Raw genomic sequence first — 23738 nt, forward strand, 5'->3', positions numbered from 1 at the left:
ATGTCATGGTTACAATACTGCACAGAGCCTCATTCCTGCCACTGGCCACTGATAAGATAGATTATTTGAGCAGCTGAGTCATTAGTAACGAACAATAGATTTTCCACTGATCTTGAATTAAATGTATATTTCCAATTAAGCATACAATTTATGGAAACAAATTTTGAAGTTGCTCAATGTTCTATTAAATGACAATGAATATCCTGTGTTCTTTAATTTGTTGAGGACACATCTATTTCCACAAGACTGTATGACGAAGCAATGAAGGAAAAAAAAAACATAGGTATGTGTCTTTTGTTGTCCATTCTTCAAAACTACTTCCTTAAATTCTACTTCTATGAGTATTTTAAAATATATTTTTATTTATGTGTATTTTTCACATTGCTTTTTCTTAATTCTCAGCATCAGAATGGAAAGGCTTAAAAATGTTTTTCCATCCCTAAGGCAGAAAGTAACTCAGGGTTCAATTTGTATTTCTGCAAAAGTAAAGTGACAGGCATTTTGAAGAGATACAGCACGGTGAAATACAAAGGGCCAAGAAATGCTAAAATCAAGCTCTTTGGCATCACTGGTATCCAGATCCATCCCCAATGCCTTCCTTATTTATACTTGCAAGAAAGACCCACAAATGACCATGAGTCAAGTCTTATAACTCTAATTTCCTACTCTATTCTCTTGGAGGGTTATTTAGAAAATCCATGGTTATGTGATCCACTTTTAAGATACATGCAAACACATTAATGTTAATACAAATCAGCTACATTTTAATTACATGCATTTTTATTTTAATATGAAATGAAGGCTTGATTGGAAAAAAACCTCTCAAAATATCTCCGTGTCTTACTCAGAAATTCTCTTCAGCATCTTCTCATTACTTAGTGAGAAACCTCGAGATGGTCTTTTTGCTACTCAAACATACTACTTCTATTTTAAAGCCTGTCAGCTGACAATACAAACACAGATGCCAAACTCCCACCCTTGTCCCTCTTCCAACAACCAGGCACTGGAAATGTATGAAACGCATGAGGGTAACTAACATGACAGTTGTAAATTCAGGGACTTGTAGCTTTTCCCATTCATACTAACTGAAAGGGATTTGAGATGTCCTTTAGAGTAATGCTCCAATTTTACATGTAAGGAAACTAAGGCAAAGAGTGGTTGAAGTGACTTACTCATGATCAGGCTTCATGTTCATGGCAAAATTTGGAACAGAACCTAATCTCATCCTAAGCTTATGCTCTTTCCTCTCTCAAAATAACAAGTAATTAATTTAAAAAAATTAATTCGAACAAGAGATAAAGAATGTAGAAAAAGCTCCACAGTTCAGAAGGCAAATGAATTACTGTGGCAACTGTGGCAGACAGATTCCAGAAAGACCTAGAGTTAATTAGTTGGGCCTCCCCCCAAACACAGTAACTTAAAAATGGAGGCATCTATTCCATCACTGACTTACTGATAGGTTAAAAGTGGACTTCCTGGGTGCTTTCTCACACATCAAGTGAAAAGGAAGCTACCTCAAGGAGCCTCCCAGCCAAAAATGTTCAGACATTTTCAAATATGCTATCAGGTATGAGATGTTTGATAATGAAGAGCACTGGGCTGTGAACCAGAAAACTACCTCCATGTTACTGCAGTTTCTTGACTCCTTGTGTTTTTGAGCAAGTTGACTCTACTTGGCTTCACCTTCCACAGCTACAGAAAAAAGGAGCCAAGCCAGACAATAATATTGTTTCTTCTATCACTAAACATCCATGGATTCCATAATTTATTTCTTCTTGACTATTTTCTTTGTAGCACAAGTCATATTGACCATGATAGTTACACGTTCCAGATAATGATTGAAAAATATATTGTAGGGCAGCCCCAGTGGCGCAGTGGTTTAGTGCCGCCTGCAGCCTGGGGCGTGATCCTGGAGACCCAGGATCGAATCCCACGTCGGGCTCCCTGCATGGAGCCTGCTTCTCCCTCTGCCTGTGTCTCTGCCTCTCTCTCTCTCTCTCTCTCTGTGTGTGTCTCTCATGAATAAGTAAATAAAATCTTTAAAAAAAAGAAAAAAAAAGAAAAATATATTGTATACCATATTCATATTGTTCTACTCCCCCAAATCAGGTAATATCTGGTCAAGATTCTTCCCCACCACCCCCAAGTCATTAAGAGGGTACACTCATGGGAACCTGTATTACTGACTGCAGAAAAGATTGTTCATTGTTATGTGGATGGTGGAGCTTATTGCTCCTAAGCCGTCAAGAAACAGTTCATCTAGAAAGACGCCTTGGAGTATGGGGGCAGCTCAAAAGGAAAAGTTTACTCATAAATACAAGTGATATCTGGAGGAATTTTAGTGATCAAAAGTCAAGAAAAATGATAATGGTAGTCATCTAGGCTTTGTGTCTAGAAAATGGTACAAGAGGAACAGCAATGAGGGAACCACGAGCTTCCTGCCTGGGTGAAGGGACAACTGGCTGGGATGTAAAGAATAAAAGAGGAAACCAGAAGCAAGTCTTAAAATGGCAATGGTCCTCCAAGGACATCTCCTGTCATGATCCAAAGAACAGAATTGATGTGCAGACCTTATGGAAATGACTCATCTGCCACTCAGCTCCTTAGCCCTATTCACACTCACAGGTGGCCATCACCAGTATTAACAAGATCACAAACGCTACGTAAACAAGCAACACTTCCCTTGGCAGGACATGACAACTAATGTTGGAATTTATTTAATTGGCATTTACAGCCTGCCTCTTCAAAGGACCTAAACTTGCACCACCCAAAATAGGTGAGGCCAAAGTCTTAGCATAGTAGATCGCAGTCCTATTCAATGAAAGCCCACAGTAATAGCAGCATTTCCCTGATCTCAAACAGAAAAGTTATTGTTTGGGGTGCCTGGGTGGCTTAGTTGGTTAAGCGTCTGCGTTTGGCTCAGGTCATGATCCCAAGGTCCTGGAATCGAGCCCCCACGTCAGGCTCTCTGCTCAGCAGGGAGTTTTGTTTTCCTTCTCCCTCTCTCCGAGCTTGTGCTCTTACTTGCTCTCTCTGTCTCTCTCTCTCTCTCTCTTAAACAAATAAAATCTTTAAAAGAATTTTTTTTTTAAAGTTACTGTTCAATCATCTTCAGATTCCCTCCCTGGACCACAAGGAACTATGGGTGTAGGACATGAAAAGCTGCTTGGAAATTTCTGCCACCTCTAAAATATTTCATTTAATTCAGCTCACCATCTATTGGGCACCACAAATTAATTATCTCAAAACACCCACGTGAAACAGTTTGGGAAAATGCAGGGCTGGGTTTGAGCCTACCTGGCACAGTGGCTAGAAATAAAGTTTGGAAACAAAACTACTCAGTTGTACAGGGACTTCTAGGCCATTCTAAGAAAAATTATGGCTGCTTCTCTTTGGAAAACAAATTAACAAATACCTATATAATGCCTCTTTATTGTGTACCAGGAGTTGCTTCTGAGATCTTTCCATCTATCAACACCTATAATCCACTCAACAGTAAAGTAGGTATTGTTATCTGCTTTTAACAGATCATGAAACCAAGACACAAAGGGGTTGAGTAAAACCAGTAAGCAGTGAAGCTGGGAATCCAATTCATTCAGTCCAGCTCCAGGATCCTTATATTTAATCCAAGTGCTATATTGTCTCTCAAAGTTGAGACAGAAAGCTTCATAAATTCTGTATTGTACCAAATCTTGCCACATTTCTTACTGGAATGACCAACTGTCTAACAAGTATAAAAAAAACCACAGGAATTAAAACTGTAAGGCTAAAAAGCTGCTATCCTCCAAATAAAGCAAATGATGAAATCCTCTTTATTCTTACTTTTGCTATCTTGTTTCTGCTCACAGATCTCAAATTGGCAAAAAAAAAAAAAAAAAATCTAAAGTTCAGATTAGTTTATCTGCATTGGCTCATTATATGCTTCAAGCTTTTTGGTTCTTAAAGACCACAGCAGAGGCCACTACATGTGAATATTGTAGGTAGCTTTATTCAGCAAGGTACAAAATGAATGAACACTGGAGGAATATTGTATTCCCTTGCAAAGTAATGTTACAAAATGTTTTCTTAATACATATTCTTCCTCACTCCTCACTATTAACAACTATAATCATTATTATATTCTTTTTTAAGATTTTATTTATTTGTTTATTTATTTAGAGAGAATGAAAAGGGCAGATTGGGGGGAGAATCTCAAGCAGACTCCAAGCTGAGTGGGGAGCCCAAACTGGGGCTTGATCTCACAACCCCAAGATGATGATCTGAGTAGAAATCAGTAATCAGACAATCAACTGAGCCACCCCTATCATTATTATATTCTTAAAGCCAAAACCTATAATTCAGAATCTTGATTTTAAAACTGGAAATATTTTGTCCAGATAAGAAAAAAAAAAGGAATGGTTTATATCTATGTTGATTGCTCACCAGTCACAACGATGGCTCAGTTTTCCACCAAGTACAAAAGGTTCTGGGATGTATCCTACCTCTATTGATTCTCTTAACACAATGGTTTCACCTGTCATATTTCTTTGTGTGCAGAGATATTTAAAATGGATACTGGCAGTTTTGGGAAATGGCTAAAGGGAAGTTGAGAGAATAATACATTTAGTTTGTACTTAATGAGATATACTTCTCTGTGCATTTGGTGAGATTTATGGGTTTTGTCGTTTTCTTAAAATGTGTAACTACATGCTTGCTTTTCTAAGTAAATATTTACTTTCATACCTCATTTTACATTCATAATTTTGCATATGAATTTTCAAAAATTGTGCAAGTTTCAGGCCCCACAAAACCCAGATTTTTAAAAAAAAATTTTAATAAAGATTTTTATTTATTTATTCATAAGAGACACAGAGAGAAAGAGAGGCAGAGACACAGGCAGAGGGAGAAGCAGGCTCCATGCATGGAACCCAATGTGTGACTCGATCCCTGGTCTCCAGGATCACACCCTGGGCTGAAGGCAGGCACTAAACCGCTGAGCCCCCTAGGCTACCCCAAAACCCAGATTTGTTCTTGCTGCTCCACATAAACTTTGAGAACTGATCAGACTTGATCAAATATTTCTCTAACTTGTCTCCTTCCCCACTGCTATCACCATAGACTTAGTCTGTCTTCATCTTACCAAGCTTTGATTATTTGTTGTCACTTCTTAATCCATTTCCCTACCTCCAGTTTTGCCCATTTTAAGTATCTCTTCACATTACTGCTAGAGAATAAGTTAACTAAAATTAAAACATGCTGGAAACATCCCTCATCATGCACAAAATGAAGTCTGGTTCCTGAACATGGCTCCCAGCTCCAACTTGTAACCTGTTCGCACTCTACACCTGCCCTCCTTCCACTCACCATCTCCCTCACCTCTATGATAATTGCACTACACAGAGTTCCTTCAGCACAGCATTAATCTCCATGTCTCTTGTCCCACTGCCTGTCATGTTCATTCTCATTTTCTTAGATTCCCATCATGTATATAATGATGACTAAGAGTCGAGGAAAGGTAAAATTTTATTCAGATCATAATAAGGCATGGTAATATAGAACTTTTTGTATAGAGATCTTTATTCAAAAGTCTAAAAATAGGGGTACCTGAGTGACCCAGTTGGTTAAGCAGCTGACTTCGGCTCAGGTTCTGATTTCAGGGTCCTTGGATTAAGTCTCACCTCTGCTCAGCAGGGAGTCTGCTTTTCCCTCTCCCTCTGCTCCTCCCTGCCCCCTGCTTGTGCTCTCTTTCTCTCTCTCCCTTTCACTCTCTCAAATAAATAAAATCTTTTAAAATATTCTAAAAATAATGTCTTTCTCTAGGAGTTAAATTCAATTTCAGTTATGTGGGATATTTGATTAACATCTCACGAAAGAAAAGAAATGTAATGCAGTTTTGCTGAACATAAGTTCTAACTTCAACATACTATAAATTATAAAATATAATCAAATATAATCGATATATGCCAATTTTTTCAGATTCCTTTGCTCACTGTGAGTCCAGATACTTTATCTAATTAAAGGTATAGCTAATATTTCAAACATTTACTTTTAAAACATGGAATTTATAATCTCTCTGCTTAGGCAATCCAAACATGCTATAGGTTCCTAAAGCAAAAGAAAGAAACACTGCTGAGTCATCACATAGGTCATTATTTATTTTCTCTTAAAACAAGTCTTTTCATTTCACAACAGATATTCATCTATGTAGAAACTTGCTCAAGGGGGTAAGCAAAGTCTTTAGTCATGCAAAGGATTTTAAACAATTTTTAAAAAATTTAGTGTCAATATTTTCAGGAAGAGTCAACCTATTTTAACCACTTTTAAATCCATCAAACAAGACATAAATGATAAGCGTCGCAAAATGTAGTATGATGTTGGAAAGAGGCTGAAACACACCTCACAATCAATGTGGATCCCTCCCTTCTCAGCTGTGTGACCCTTCAGAAGACATTACATCTGCCTGTCAATTTCTTCAGAAACTAAAATGAGGTTAAAACAATTCCTATCCCCACAAAGTTGGTGACAAAATCAGATGAGAAAATACATGTAAGAAGCTTATCATAATGCTTAGCTGACTCTCAATGATTCTCAATATCATCCTAGAACCAAGTGAAAATTTTTTTTACAATTTTAAGACTACATGCATATTTCTTGCCAATCATAATCCCTAACTGCCTGTGATTTACAATGCTCAACCAAATTTTCCCATTTGCCTCTAGACTATTGCAAAAGAAAGCTAAAATTATTGCATAATCACTGTTTTACTATAGAACACAATTTTGTTGCCTGTTTGGTTTTGGTTCTGTTTGGCTCCTTTGCTCATTTTTTGGTGAACCAGTTCCAAGGGCTCCTGAATTCTGAAAAGACGGTTAAACTGGATTTTCTCCTTTAACTGCCATTAGAAATCAGTTTTCTTAAGTTTGATTGGTCCTGTTGGTCTTTAGGAAAGAAATCCAGTTACTCAGAGGACAAAAATCTTTAGGGTCCTAGGTCAGTTGAACAGAGACCCCTGAAATAGGAGCTGCTCTCAGGTAGTACTATAAGACAGTTTAGCTTCTATGTTTCCCTTAAGTTTCCATATGGAAGTTATAGAAGTTGAAACCACTAAGCCAGCTCAATGAAACCCAAACTGCTGAGTTCTGCACTGCTTTAAAAGAGGACTTCTGTTTCCTAACCAGCATGAGCTTGGGAAATTTTCCATGTACTTGGAGGGCTGTCATGTAAGCCGTTCAACCAGTTTTGCTCATAGATCAACACAGACCGACTGAAATAGTGGAACAGATCCAATTAGTTGACTTCTCCATTTCACTTTATTTTATAACTGCTTTCTCTGGTCAGAATTCAAAGGAGTTTTCTTTAGTTTCTTTTCTTATTCTAGCAGTTCTAAAGAACTATTGTTAAAGGCCATGGGCTCAAAATGATTTTTATTCTATAAGTACTAACACATGCAGATACTCAATAGCCATTAAAACACACAGTAGGCACACTGATCCATCTGCCCCCTTTCTTCCTTTATAAGGTCTCTTAAAGCTCAATACATAGCCCCAAACTCAAAAGAACATCAGTCATTTTATAATTCCATGTTCATGAAAAGAACACATGAATTTCACACAGTAAGAAAATAGTTGACCTAAAAGATTACACTATAAAGAACCACACCATTGGTAGAATACGGTTTCAATTGAATCCACTATTTACTGGGCTCATACTACTGATTCTGGTTGGAAGTTTCATTGGCATTGAATAGTCAAATATTTTTAAGTAATATATCCAATTAATTTTTTCCAGGTTTACTCAGATATAGTTGACATATAACATTGTGTAAGTTTAAGGTGCTCAATGTGTTGCTTTTATACACTTATATATCACAGAATGATTGTCGCCATACTGTTGTTAACACTTCCATCACCTCGCATAATTACCTTTATTTTTTTTGGTGAGAACATTTAAGATCTACTCTCTTATCAACTTCCAAGTATATAAGATAGTGTTATATTAGATTCAGGTGTACAATATAGTGATTCAACAGTTCCATATATTACTCAATGGTCACCAAGATAAGTGTACTCTTAATCTCTATACCAAGTAGGACTGGATCTTAGGGTAGTTCTATTTTTAATTTTTTGAGGAACCCTCATACTGCCTTCCACAGTGGCTGTACCAGTTTGCATTCCCACCAACATTACACCACAGTTCCTTTTTATCTACATCCTTGCCAACACTTATTTCTTGAGTTTTTTAATTTCAGTCATTCTGACAGGTGTGAAGCGATACTCATTGTAGTTTTGATTTGCATTTCCCTGACAATGAGTGATGTTGAACATCTTTTCATGTGTCTGTTGGCCATCTGGATGTCTTCTTTGGAGAAATGTTTGCCTATGTCTTCTGCCCATTTTTTAAATTGGATTATTTATTTGTAAGACACTATTATTAACTATAATCACCACCCAATCTACTTTTATAGTAACAATTATATCTATTTTTGATAATATAAAGATAATCACTCTTTTTAATAAAAATTTTCTTCCTTTAACAGATCAAAAACTTTTCATGCCAGTGAAGTATTTTATTAAATACATAGTGGTCCCCAAACCACTGCAACACAGTGCCTGAATAATACTGAGGAAATAAAGAAAAGAGAAATGATATCTTACTGAGTACTTGCTGTATGCTGGGAACTGGGCTGATTGCTTTCCTTACATTACTTCTTTCAAATCTATTAACATTTTGGACTACATATTACCAACCTGTTCCAGACAAGGAAAGGGGGGCTCAGGAAGATTAAGTAACTTATCATGTTCTCAGGGCTACTAAGTGAAGGACTTAGAACTTGAATTCAAGTTTGTTGTATTATAAAATTTTGTTTTTTTTTTCCAGCTCCAGTCATGCCCTGTACTTTATTCTAACCTATTTTCATCCTCAAATTCAGTAAATCTCTGATTCAACAATGTATTTCAGGCACATGAGAAGAATTGCTGCCATTATGTATGTAGTAATGAAACAACATAGTAAGCTATACTCAACATAAACATTCCTCAGATAAACTTTATTTTTTACCTATTAATGTTAAAACATATTACAAATTAAATATCTGTAGTCTTCCTTTCCTTGGAAAACATGAAGAAAACTCACCTTATGCTATCTTTGGTCTGAAAATGTTAACAATAAAACACTTTCATTTTTAGCTATTTCAATTTAGAGTTATATGAATCACTCCAATATCTATACAAATCTTTATAATATCTACTTGAGTTGAAGGTGTTCAGGGGGAAAAAATCACCAGAAGTTGGTTGAAAAGGAATTAGTATATGATTAGTGACCATCATATATGACATCCTTTGAAAACAGCTACTAATCGAACCCTGTACATCTTTCTAAACTTTTGTGCTAAAAATAAAATTGATGAGTTTGTTTTCTTCAAGGAAAGTAACTCCTTTAAAACATTATTTAACATTTACAGATCATATATACATTATATAAAGCACTTGAAATTCATATATTCATTTATTCTTTCAACCAACTGGTTACCTACTGAGTCAGACACTATGTTGAATCATATGTTAGGTGCTATATATATGCAAAAACATGATCTCTCTCCTCAAGTTATTCATGACCCAGGAAGAGGAGGGCAGGAAAAAGATGTTCAATTGTTGTGATAAATGCTATTATAAAGTACAGAAGTCTAGCTGAAGCACACAAGATAGACAGCTAATTGACTTCACCTTTTCAACTAGCCTTGCTTTCTATAGGGCATCGAGCCCTGTCTTGAGGATTTAGTAGGATAAGGCAAGTGGAGAAGTCAAAATGTTCAAAACACTGGGTAGAGCATAAGCAAAGTCAAAATATTGTAGAAGCTGCTAATAGTTGTATATAGCTGCATTTTAAGTTTGGAGAAAAAGGAAGAAGGAAAGAAAGATTGGTAAGGTTTAAAGACAAAAATGCACTCCTGTATTTATTGCAGCATTATTTACAATAGCCAAGATAAAAAAGCAACCTAAGTTGCTTCATCAATAGATGAATAGATAAGGAAAATATTTATATACACAATGGAATATTACATAGCCATAAAAAGGATGAGATCATGTCATTTAAGGCAACATGGATGGACTTAGAGGGGATTATGCTAAGTGAAATAAGTCACATTGAGAAAGATAAGTACCATATGACTACACTCATAAGTGAAATCTTAAAAAAAATAAATGCACAAACAAAAAGCAGAATCAGCACTATAAATACAGAGAACAAATTGATGGTTGCCAGAGAAAAGGGAATAGAAGTTGGACAAAATGAGTGAATGGAAGAGAGAAAGAGAGAGACAGGCCTCCAGTTATGGAATGAGTAAGTCACAGGAATAAGAAGCAGAGCATAAAGAGTGCAAAGATACTGTAATAAAGATGTGATGGAACCGGTGGTAGCTACACTTGTGAAAATAGCATAATGCACAAACTCGTCAAATCACTAAGCTGTACACCTGAAACTAATGTAACATTGAATGTCAACTACACTCAAAAAAAAGAAAAAAAGACAAAAAGCTTCAGAGGCTGTACAGTTGTTGGTTTTGCATGATAATGTGGAACAAACCAATATCAAAGGGGTATTATCAGTGCAAAGAGTGTCCATTTGGTTACTAAGAACAGGCCAGAACATTTTTGTACCTCCGGAAGGACGGGGAGGTAAACAAATTGGAGAAGCCAACTACTAGAATTGAATCATTTTAAACAATATTCACTAAATCAGAGGTAAACCAGCAGGTTATCTTTGGGACATCATGCTTTCTATGTTACTTTGCTTAGCATGTTTGCCCAAGAAATAAGTAGCTACTACCACCCCCAGTCCTTATGGTTACAACACAAGGTTAATATGGGTCAGTTTTAGAGAAGGAATAATTCAACAAGAAATCATTTGATGGTCAGTTCTCACCCATTCCAATCTTACCAATTCCAGAAAAGACAGGCTGAAAGGTTACAAAGATGGAACTATTACACCAAGAAGATCAGGTACATTAGTTTTTAAACAAAACTATCCAGTAAATAGGATGGTTTTGCCTTTCACTTCCTTCCAGTCTTCTCCCTCCTCTTTGCCAATACTTTCAGCTGACAATTGACTCTCAAATGACTCCTACATGACAATGCCTGAGCTACTCCCTAAAAATGAGCCCAAAGCGCCAATCCCTTCTTTACCTTTATTTTGTCTCATCAAAAACTTTACTTCCTGAATAAAAGTACTTCTTTAAAACTGCATCCCAAAAGGTCTCAGACATTACAGGATTACATTTTTGTGTTCTACTAGAAAATGCACCTGCAATTATTCACAGGTCTTCATTAAATCCTTTACATGCTTTTATCTTCCAACACCCAGTACCTGAGCATATTCTTCTTATTAAAAAGACAAAACAAAACAAAAAAACTTTTTCCCTCTAGGTGCCTAGCTTATCAAGAGAAGTGTCACCTGTCATTTTAATCTCCTAATGCAGCAAAGAATTGTAACATCCAGCCTACTCTCTCTACATAGTCTTTCTCTTTGGGAGTGGGAAGAAACATGCCTTTGTGCCTCCAGCCCCCTTCATCCTGCTGCCTAAGGAAGAGGAGAGAACTAGGCATCACTGTAAAAGACTGAAATTTCTCTACAGAGAAGAGGCTTCTTGTTTCTCCATTCAATGACAGGAGGGCCTGGGTGTTTTGAATGATCTCTGCTAAAAGGTTTATGTGTTAGGAGTTAGGCAGAAACAAAACCAATGCCAAGAAGTACTCTTCCTGTCAATACAAAAAATCATCCTCATTGAAAAGGCTGAAAGATGGACATAGAGTTGGGAACGCCAGTGTTCAGATGGTGCAACTATCTTCCCTAACAGGAGGATCCATCCTATCCTACAACCTGACAGAGGCGGGGAATACAGGATCCCAGCTTCATCTTCCCAACCCCCATTCTTAAAGGGGTAGCATCTAAATATCAGTCTTTCCTCTCCCATGCTCACCAGAATTGATCAGAAAACGTGAATTAAGTTGCTTACAGAAAGCAATAGCTATTTATGCCTATACAAAACTGCAGAATAATCATATCATTAAAATGTATCAAAATAATAACCACTATGTGTTACATGACAATTATGAAATGCTTCATAGATATTAGTTCTAATTCTGCCATCAACCCCACAAGAAAAATTATTCACCATCTTCAGATTCAAGACTGAGGTTCAGTAACTAAATTGCTTTTTGAGGTTTCAGCTAAGTGAAAGTTGGTTTAAGCCAACAAGATTAAAACCCATGTTTAGGGCAGCCTGGGTGGCTCAGGGGTTCAGCGCTGCCTTCAGCCCAGGGCGTGATCCTGGAGTCCCAGGGTCCAGTCCCAGTCGTCGGGCTCCCTGCATGGAGCCTGCTTCTCCCTCTGCCTCTCTCTCTGTCTCTTTCTCTGTCTCTCATGAATCAATAAATAAAATAAATAAAATAAAATCAATAATAAAATCTTAAAAATCAATAAATAAAATCTTAAAAATCAATAAAATCTTAAAAAAAAAAGTTTATATGCAACTGATGAATCACTAAATTTTACCCCTGAAATTAATAATACAGTATATATGTTAACTAAATTGAATTTAAAAAGAATTAAAAATAAAACATGCTTATCTGGTTCCAGAGTATGTTTTGTGATGATAGATAGATAGATAGATAGATAGATAGATAGATAGATGATAGATAGATAGATAGATAAGAAGAGGGAAAGGCAAGAGAGGGAAGGGGAGCTAGATACCAAGAAACTGAGAGGGATAGAGAGAAAAGAGCGAAGAGTGTCTTTGGGGATTTCTGAGACCAGCCACTAAAAATGGAAAAGCAAAGCATGTTTTATTGTTTGATCATGTCACACTAAAAACTAAATAAATATGCTGTTAGATAAATCAAGGGGGCAGCCCCAGTGGCGCAGTGGTTTAGCGCCGCCTGCAGCCCAGGGCGTGATCCTGGAGACCCTGGATCAAGTCCCACGTCAGGCTCTCTGTATGATGCCTGCTTCTCCCTCTGCCTGTGTCTCTGCCTCTCTCTCTCTCTGTCTCTATGAATAAATAAATAAATAAATAAATAAATAAATAAATAAATAAATAAATAAAATATATAAAAAAAGATAAATCAATTACTATTCACCTTCTGTGAGTTGAAAAGTAACAAATCTTTCTGCTCTGGACATGAAACTAATTTCAACAAGGAAATACTGGCTCTTTTTTACGTAAAGACATATTCAGAAAGGAGGCAGTAAGATAGGCTACATGTGGAAAATAGAGAAAATGCACAGGTGGACTTTATTCATTTAGCCATTCAGTTAATAACAAAATCCACGGTGTGGAATTTTGGGGGGGAGGGGAATTGAATGTCTCTATTAAAGAAATGAGTAGAGGACAGCACAAATTAGTGGCAATAATTTTGGAAGGAATGGGGGGAATAAGGTGTATGGTCATAATGTGATTATTTCATGGTCTCAAGGTAGCTGAAGAACTGTGCCTGAGGCCAATTTATCAGTATCATGCAATTGTAGGTGCAGGGCAAGACTAGAATACTAAAGACCAAACCCTAGGCCTTTTAGCAACAGAATCAAAACCTTACCAATTATCATAGTATTCAGAAAGATTGAATTTTAAGAATTGAACTTGGAGGCATTTTCCTCAGCTAGAGTTTTCAGTTAGGAGCAAAGTTACAAAGTGAGTAGGCTTGGAAAAGGAACACCCTTTTGAGAATGTACTTATTTCTGAAATGATTCAATGCTGTCCCCATTTTAATTTTCCATGATGTATTATTTCCTCTTGTTTTTTAGTTTTAACTACCCCCAATTTCTCTGCGAGAAAGTGTGCTCCAAGGAGCGGGATCAAATAGCAAGAGACGCATCACCATAACCTTTTAGAAATCCTAACATTTTATAGTATATAATCTCACATGAAAACTTCTAAGGTTTTCATCAACCCTGGAAGAACTCTGCCATAGATGCCCATGTAAAATAAGTAACAACTCTCCCAGCCATGGGAAGTTAACAGTTTTATTCAGGGAACAAGAACATAAATAATTAATTGTTTCATAGAGTGTATGCTAACAGAGATAGAAATAGAATTCTGTGGGATTCTGGGGGAGTAGCTATAACTCTTCCTGAGGGAAGAGGGGGAGATTTCACTGAACATATGATTTTGGAGATACACACTCTCAACCTCATTTTAAAAAAAAGGAGTGGAAAATAAATTAAAAAATTAAAAATTGAAAAAATAGGAGTGAAAAGATGTCACAAAACTGGAAACACATACAGGATTTTTTCACATGGATATTGAGCTATCTAGATTCATGACCTTATTACTCCATGCCTGCTTATATGCAGCTATCTTCCATCTGACCTTAGACCTTAGTTATAGTCTTTTCCTACTCCAATCATTCAACAATCCATCACCACCAGTTTCTTAAAGCAATGCCTTCACCAGTTTACATCCTGCTCAAGTTTGCTAAACAATCTCACCACTAAAATATGAGCCCTCACTTAAAATTCTACTTCATTTCCTATTTTCAATTCCTTCGACCACCTCAGATGTCATGCAGACATCTTCCTTTCTTCCATATTTTCAACCACTTTCTATGTACAGAGTTGCCAATCTTAAAGCAAAACAGATTTTTTTCACTTCTGCTTTAGATTTTAGGGTCGATGTCACTTCATCATGGAAATCTCTGGTCCCACTCTATATATCAATACCCTCAGCTATATACTTTCAAAACTTTAAGTTCTTTCTGTAGAAACACATATGATGTGGCTTATTACTAAGTTCTTGTGTAATTGTTCAATTAATACATATGTATTCTTACATGTTATGTTGTATGTTTCTATTTCCCACTGAAACTCTGAAGCTTTGTACAGTAACTGGCACAGATAAGAGCAACTAGATAATTTTTTTTAATATACCACTGACTAAATGAATCCTGCCCACTGTACACATCTTCTCTAGCTGCGTACCATACTAACACGTACCAATTTTTTTCCATCATCTAATGTCCCCTCACTCCTGCAATTCTGAGCTCCTGGAAGACACTCCCATTTTTCTCTAACCAAACTGTAAATCTTTCAAAGTTCTGGAAAAGTTACTTCATTAATCTCTTCTTTCTGATTCACCATACAATTTGCACTAAAATTGAATAATGGTAAAAAAGGAGCTTTCTGTATGTTTTGTTTTGGTTCAATAACATTTTTCTGATTCATACTTTTACCCAGTGATGAAAATATCCTCCATAAACAATTTTTACTGCACTCAAAATTCAAAAATATTTTTATTGTTGAGAAATCTTTAATTAAACTAAAATTTCAGTTTTGGCTTAGCATATTTTTGCAACTGACACCAGGAAATGATCCAAACTACATATAATGAGAGTATAATGCATGGAAGTATTCAAAGACTAAGGGGACCCTAAAGGACTCTGATAGACTGATAAGCTCCTCTCTAGCAGAGCTAAGATACCAGAGAAGAAGAGGGAGATAGAATGGTGACCTGAAAGTGGAAAGGTTTAAGTAATCTCCCCTCCTTGATTCTGTCAAGTGGAGAGAGAATGGGTGCTATAGCAGATGGAAATGACACAGCTGGTCCACTAGAAGGGCTTCATGGGAGACAGAGAATGTAACATCAAAACTTTAGGACCAGAGAGGAAAAGCTAGGGGAGATGATGCTGAACAGAGGTAGAAATAAAATGGAAATATGACCACTTCCAAGATTCAGAACTTTAAGCATGAATTACTAGAAAGGCTAAAGATCTAGAGAGAAAAGCATAAAAGGAAAAAGAACAAAGGTTTTGAGTTCAGTGCATTTACAGGCTGAGGTCTGTACATAATTGTTCAGTTGTCCAATTGTCCAAACACAGAATTGTCTTTTTGTGTTCAGTATATGTTTTAGAGAATAGTTTCTACAGTTAAGCCAATTCATAAAATTTTGTCCCTAAAACTAGAGGAAGAGGCAGCTCAGCAATAACCCATAACACCATGTATAAACTAAATTCCTTGTCTAGTAGCATTAAAAGAACATCTTAAATTAGAATGATGATTCTTTCTTCTGCTGAAAAAAATTGACTTAGAATTCAAAGGGGGAATTGATTACACATTAAAAAACAACAACAACAGCCTCTTTTTCTCTCATTTGACACATGAAATTTAAAGTTTTCAACTCACTTGCTATTTAAGGGAAAACTAGAGGCTGTAAATCTTTATGAAGTAACAAATTCCAAACTTACAATTCAACATCTATGACATGTACAGAGTAAAGGTATGCAAAATACTTTGAGAAAGAAAAGAGAGAAAAAATAATTCATAAAGGAAAAGAAAGAAACACGGAAAGAGAGGGAAAGACTGAAAACACAGGATTCAGTAGAACAGGTGAAAGAGGGATCCCTGGGTGGCTCAGTGGTTGAGTAGTCTGCCTTCTGCCCAGGGTATGATTCTGGAGTCTCAGGATTGAGTCCCCCATCAGGCTCCCTGCACGGAGCCTGCTTCTGCCTCTGCCTATGTCTCTGCCTGTGTCTCTGTGTCTCTCATGAATAAATAAATAAAATCTTAAAAACAGGCAAAAGAAACTCATAAAACGGGATGACAGAAGCACAGAAAGATCAAAATTAGGGGAGAGAATTCTGGAATGTAAGGACAGGGCGGGGGTGGCACTGGGACCTGTGTCACTGGGTTAGTCAAGCTGACATTCATTGGATTGGGTGATTCACAGAATCACACTCATTGTCTCTAACTCTTTGAAATGTTAATGAGGCAAAAGACTAATACGAATAGCTAGTGCAAAAAGCACAAGATGATTTGAATGGAAAGCTTAAGGCAAAATTAAAAAAAAAAAAAGAAAGAAGGAAAAAGAAAGAATACACTCAGCCTCCTTTCTTGCTCCTCTTATTTTTTAGCCTGGGTACTTTTGTCTTCTCTTGTTTGGCAGGTCCACCTGCTCTCTGGCATCTTTCCTGAGGTAGGCTTCCTTTCAGCTGGCTACTAACATATTCCAGATAAGGTTCTAACTAAAAATCAAAGTATACTCTCAAATATACTACTTTCCATAGGTATGTATATTTTTAAGAAGGGACCTCTACTACATTCAGTAAATTGAAGAATAGTTTGCAGGAGGCCTAGGAGTTGGTGGTGAAGAGGCACTACCCTTCTGAAGCTCAGTGCAACTCTCAATGAAGCCAGAGAGTAGCATGGCAAGACGAACAAGGAGAACCTGGGTCAAGTACCACATGTGGGGGACTGGGGAAAGCAAGATGTTTTGGAGAATGCAGAAAGAACAAGAGTAAGGTGTTCACTACTCCACACTGTCCATATTGCCTTATAGGTTGCCTTCTAGACAGTTCTCACCTTGCTTCTGCTGAAAAGTTCAGTTGCATAGTAGTCAGATTAAAGTGACATCTAGGGATAGACGCCATAGTACCTTGAGGACAGCCACCACCTCTTCAGTTGTGACACCCATCTGGTTTTTTATTTCATAGGAAAAAGTGTTTGGCACAGAGCACAAGCAAGGGAAGGGGAGAAGGAAGGAATGGAGGGAAGGCAGGAAAATAGATTGCTTATTCAAAATTGAATAAATGATACCATGGCATATAAACCTCTACTTTAGAGACTCTATCCCAAATGAAATAGTCCATTTGCACAGGGGAAGATTAAGTATGCCATCTTGACCTCATGAAATTATATTAACTTTGTATAGACCACCAAAGAAAATTAGTACCTTAAGAATTTTTACCAGTACAGTATGTTAAAGGATACTTTATAATTTATTATTCCAGGTAAGATAGATGTCTTTACACAAATCTTAGAGTTGAAAAAAAAAGCATAAACTATAGTTTCTCAGGATTATAATTTGAAGCATTCAGGCCTCTCATCAAGAAAGCCATAATTACTGTGAGTAGCATTTTCTCTACCACTTCATTATATTGCCAACACGGTATCACTGTCTTAGAAGAGATTATTAAATATTGACACCAGTAAGACATGTCTAACACTTTGCAGGTATTGTTTCAATTTTCAGAACAGGTTTATGACATAGGCACCATTTTATGCTCATTGTTACTAAGGAGGAAATGTTGTTTAGAGAAATTGTATTACTTACTCAAGGTCACAAGGCTAGTTGGAAATATGGTCATGGCTTAAACCCAGAGCTGGTTTGTCAGCCGTGGGCCAGAAGCTACATTCTAGCTGAATGTTTTATCATCTATGCCAATATATTTCAAATTATGTTAAATGAAAGTCCCAGGCTTTTAAGGAGCTACCTCTGGAGTCGACACACAGGGATGAAAAGTTGAAGGGGATCACGATGTAATAGTCCTTCTTATATGCAAACCAAGCAGCTCTGCTTAAATGTATTTTAAAATACATGTATTTAAATACATGTATTTAAAATAATGTATTTTAAATGTAACTTGAAGAAATAGTGCTACTGCTAATAGGAAGGAAAAAAAAAACAACTTTGAGAACCACTGATCTAGATTTTCAAAACTTGACTTTTTTCCATGAAACACTTGAATTATTGAAGAGCTGTGAGCACCAGAAACATATGGGGTTCATCAAGAACTAAAGAGGAAGGAAAAACACCATTCCACCTCCGCATTAATAGAAAATGAACTTTACAGGCAGCTGATCAATAATTAAAAATGAAAACAAATGCTCTCTAACTTACTGACGACAGCCCAATTCTGAAATAATACACACACACACACACACACACACACACACACACACATACATGGGTCACTGACATGTTTTGTTTTTATTTTACGTTATCAATCTCAAAAATTTGTCAATTTAAAAAATATCAATTTGATTTTATATTTTGGGTGAATGCCACCAAATTTTCACCAATGGAAAAGAGCTTTTCTACTGGCTAAAACATGTGTATTGACTATGAATCAATTTCTGTCCTTAACCATGTCTCCTTGCCCCTCTGCTTTCATTGCACTTTTTTTGTAAAGGAATGTCAAAAAAGAGTAAAGAAGAAGGGATATTGATTCCTATTTCTTAATCCCTGGTGAGAAAGTACTATACTCTCACTTACAATTCCCTAATCAACTATGTTAGTCTATTCATTCTCAATACCTGCAAATGCAGTATTTGGCATTGAGAGCCCAGATTTAATTACCAATTTTGTCACTACTGACTCTGTCACTTAATCCTTCCAAGTACTCTGAAATGAGGGTTAATACTTTCTAGTGAGCAACAATAGGGATATCGGTTGAAAGGACTTTTGTATATCAAGCAAATATCATTTATCATTATGATCACAGATGAGAAATTAGATATTGGTTATTTCAAAGTTACAGCTATAAAAGCAAACTATCCTAAATTAATGCTTAAGGTTTTTCATGATTTTTTGTCTAGGTGTTAAGGAACTGATTTCATTATGCTATGATGATTACAAGAAAGATATTTTGTCTGTAGTGATGATTATAGAAACACATGATTTATAATTAATATTATAAAAAGTAATAGTATCATTCATAAATATTGCACATTAATCAATACTGGGGTTGTCTCAGCTTAAGAACAAAGAGTCAATAGATTCATCTTTTATCTTCTACTCTAAAACATTTTTAACAATGGTAAGTTGGAAAAACGTTTGCTCTAAAATATTTGTAATATAAATAATATTTATTTCAAAATATTTCTATTTAAACTTTATTATATTAAATGCATTGTACAAGCCTAGAGCAATCCTCCTACCTAATCATGTATTTTTTAATTTTACTGGGTTATAATATGAAAAAGGAAAGCGCATCAAGCTAACAGGTAAAATAAGGGCCACAAATCTGATTACACATTTTTACGGCACCACTGGGGCACAGAATTGATAATATAACTCAAGGAAAATCTTGATTTGCAGCTGGGAAAAATGAAAAAGCAAGTTTACTTAACCATGTATTATATAATAGTCCTTTACTAGCATATGTTATGACATTGCAAGGTGAAGTGTGTACCCATCTTCAGGAGGCCATTTTCCCGCCCACTTTGTTGTGTTCTCTGTTGAAGTGAAGAATACAGACTTGCGTTAAGAGGATATACTCTCATCTGTTTTTCTTTTGGCCAAAGTCTGAAATACTGTTTATGGAAATTGGAATGGAGTTTCTGGCAATAAGAATAATAGTTAATACTTGACTGAGTATATACTATATGCTGCCAGGCACTATGCTGAGTGCTTTATAAAGATATCAATAATAGCAAACAAATAATAGTTATTAAGTGCTGGTCAGGGTCCTAAGCACTTTTTATATGTTAACACATGAAATTCTCACAACAACTTTTTGAATTAAGTGCTGTTAGTAACCCCATTTTACAGATCAAAAAACAAAACCTTATCCCTGGTATCATAGCTAGTGGAACCAGGATGTGTACTTAAATGTCTGACTCCCAAAGCCTGAGAACTTAATCTCAAAAGGCTACACTTCCATCCTATGGACCACTCCTAAGTAGGGCTACATGGGGATAAGAGAGACTTGAGACACAATGTTAGCTAGACCTAAAAAGGGATCATCAATGGTATCAAGTCCAAGCTCTATTCTGAGTAAGACTGATACTTATCCAAGGTCCAAAGTCAGTTTGGGTCAAGGAAAAAGGTATAGCCATAGCCATGAGTCCTAATCATATTCATGGTCCCTTCTACTATGTATGTTAAGCTTTTGAGAAAATATTGTCATTGATATTTCAAGGACATTTCCTAGGTTTATTAGAAAACCAAAATTGTCTTTACATTTTCATCTCTAAAGCAACATTGACAGCATGTCATTGATATTTAAAATTCTTTTTTCAGAGTTGTAACCCTAAGAACAGTGAAAACAAAACATTTCATTGAACAGAAAAAAATGTATAGTATTAAATGTTTGTATTCTGAAACATATACATTCAGCAAGATTCTTCAAAATTGAAGCTAAAAATAAAATTACTAAAATCCATTTACCATCCTAAGCTTAACATTTAATACTATAGAATTTTCCAGAGCTCACAGAGAAACTAAAAGCATAAAACCTCTATCGTTAGTGGAAGACCTAAGTGTTGATTGTACCTAAGTAGATATGATCATTTGTTTGGTAGATATTACAAACAGAGAATCAAAAGAGTATGGTAGCCAACTAATTGTGAAATTGGGAAGAGGGGTCAAGTTTACAGTTTGCATCCTGGGAGACATAGGATACAGATACAATGAACAGAATTAGGAAATTCATGGAAGTGTCACTCTGGAGAGAAACAAGTAGTTTCAAGCCTGTTAAATTTGTATCATGGTAATCTAAATTCACATAGCAGAGAGTAGAAAAAAAGAATAGCAAAATATTATTTTCTTTTTCTTCATTCTACTTCTTAAATTTGTCTCTGTACTACTATGTTCTTTGAAAATATCTATCTTTAATAAAATCCCAGATTTCTACTATTTGTGGTACTCCAAATGGGTTTTCAGTTTCCCAAAGATATCCAGATTTTAGCTTATATGGCAGTCAAACATCTATTCCTTTTTATGCATAGCTATCGTGTTTTCCCCCCCCCCGTTCTTTATATGAAAAGAACATCTAAGTTATTTGTCCTTCAGATATTACTTCTATCATAATCTTTCTTGAAATACCCTCTTAATATTATCTCAAAGTCTATTTTTCTAATTTAGTTCTAATATGTTCTTTAGCCAAATCCTAAATGTTACCATATTGCAATCACTTGAGTCCAATTAGAAAAAATAAAGACACACAATCAAAATGCTGGTTTTCTCAAGAGACTGTATATTTGAATAGGCAAAAACCTATAAATCCTTTACACTATATCATGTAGTCTTCAAAGTGGGTGTATAACACACTTTTTTGAGATATAAGGATAAATCATACATACATACATACATGATATACATACATAATATTTAGTTCAATATTTCATATTTATAATTTTAATATGCACTTAAAATAAATACATACATGCTACTTTATACATACATGTAAGATTTGCCTGAATGTTTTATACTGATAAGGTATACAATAAAAAAATTAATCACTACTCTAGAGGATATTAGGACATCAATATGCCCCATCTGACATTTTTCTCTTGTAAAATTACTTACAAAGTTAACACTTGTACGACATAGGTTTGAACTGTGCCAGTCCTCTTATACAGTACAGTACTGTACATGTATTTTCTTTTCCTTATGATTTTCTTAATTAATATTTTCTTTTTTCTATATTACTCTATTGTACAAATGTAGTATATAATGCATATAACATGCAAAATATTTGTCAATCCACTGTTTATGTTATCAGTATTCCTTTCAATGGTAGCCTATTAATAATTGAGTTTTGGGGGAGTCAAAAGTTATATGTGGATTTTCAACTACATGAAGTATTGGCACCCCTAAACCCCACATTGTTCAAGGATCAACTATATATCGAGTTTATCTATTATTCAGTAGTGAAAAAGAGAAAACGTAAGAATTTATTCATCTGTCCATTCATTTATTGATACAGATGCTTGGTTGGCTAAGCATCCAACCCTTTTTTTTTTTTTTTCCAACTCTTAATTTCTGCTCAGGTCATGAACCCAGAGTTGAAAGATGAAGCCCTGAGTCTGGCTCCATGATCAATGGGGAGTCTGCTTGAGATTCTTTCTACCTCTTTGCTCTGCCCCCTATTTGCACACTCTCTCTCCTCTCTTAATAAATAGTAAAATTTTTAAAAATCTGTCTTCTTACTGAGGGAAAGCATAATATCCTTATTCATAACTTTATCACTTGTAGGTCAAAAAAATTCCTTGTACTTATTATGTCCCCAGTTAATTTTGTTGCATAAATGTATGAATTGACTTCATTGGTATAGCTTCCCTAGAAAGAAATTAGAACAAAAGATCTAAAGCCACATAATCAGATGCTAGCTTAATGCAAAACCTTTTTAAATGTTAAGATTGGTCAACAGTGGAATGAAAAACCACCTTGGGTAGGGAACCTCCCATTTTTGAAACTGTTCACACAGAGCCTGATGACCAGCTGCCAGAGATGTGATGCAGTGGAAGTGACTACCTGATTGGGTAAGGAGTAAAGGAGGCAACCTCTGAAGCATTTCCAACTTCAAGATATTGTGACACTGGATTTATTTTTTTGGAGACATTCTGAAAATGCCCTGGTGAAAGACCTGACTGAATACTATTAATAATGATGCTATTATCTGTACCCATTATTATTTTTCTATCTCCTAAAACTCTGCAAATACAAGCAACCCTACTCCACATTAATGGAGAATACTTGTATGGAGAGTCTCTCAGAGTAGAGAATCTAAAAGTCAAGAGGCTGGCAGAAGGATGAGCAGTAGTGAGTAGGCAACACAAAAGCAACAAAAAAAAAAAAAAAAAAAAAAACCCTCAGGCTGAAATAACCTATAGAAGTCATGACCAAAATGTATATAACTGAGATATTCTTGCATACAGAATTTTTTCTTTTACTTTATGGGTATTTCTTCCTGAGGTCAATGCTCCAGTTAAGAAAACACAAAATACACTTAAGAAGCACTAACATAAGAAATAGAAAATAGTAACTCATCAGAAGACAAATCTCTACAATATTGCCCTAATTAGCCCTATCCAACACTGATCCTTCATTCCTAAGACTTTATCTCCAAAACATCATTATTAAGTTTATACTCTACCTCTTTGTTCTTTTACTACATAACTGGTAATTATTCTAATGTTGGTTCATGCTTACATGTTTCTTTTCTCCCTCAGGTGGATTATAGGCTATTTAAAGAGAAAGATTTTGTCTT

At 35.7% G+C, this 23738-nt stretch overlaps 1 protein-coding gene and 1 long non-coding RNA gene across 2 annotated transcripts in view; one reads left to right on the forward strand and one right to left on the reverse strand.

Moving 5' to 3' along the window:
* PDE4B (phosphodiesterase 4B) overlaps positions 1-23738 on the reverse strand; it is a 542770-nt gene that overhangs the window by 305358 nt on the left and 213674 nt on the right.
* On the forward strand, positions 13-8587 carry LOC112647183 (uncharacterized). Its single transcript, XR_003128167.3, has 2 exons — positions 13-283; positions 8516-8587. It is a non-coding gene; the product is annotated as an uncharacterized LOC112647183 (long non-coding RNA).

The sequence above is a fragment of the Canis lupus genome, chromosome 5 (assembly GCF_003254725.2).
Source record: "Canis lupus dingo isolate Sandy chromosome 5, ASM325472v2, whole genome shotgun sequence".
Classification (NCBI taxonomy): domain Eukaryota; kingdom Metazoa; phylum Chordata; class Mammalia; order Carnivora; family Canidae; genus Canis; species Canis lupus.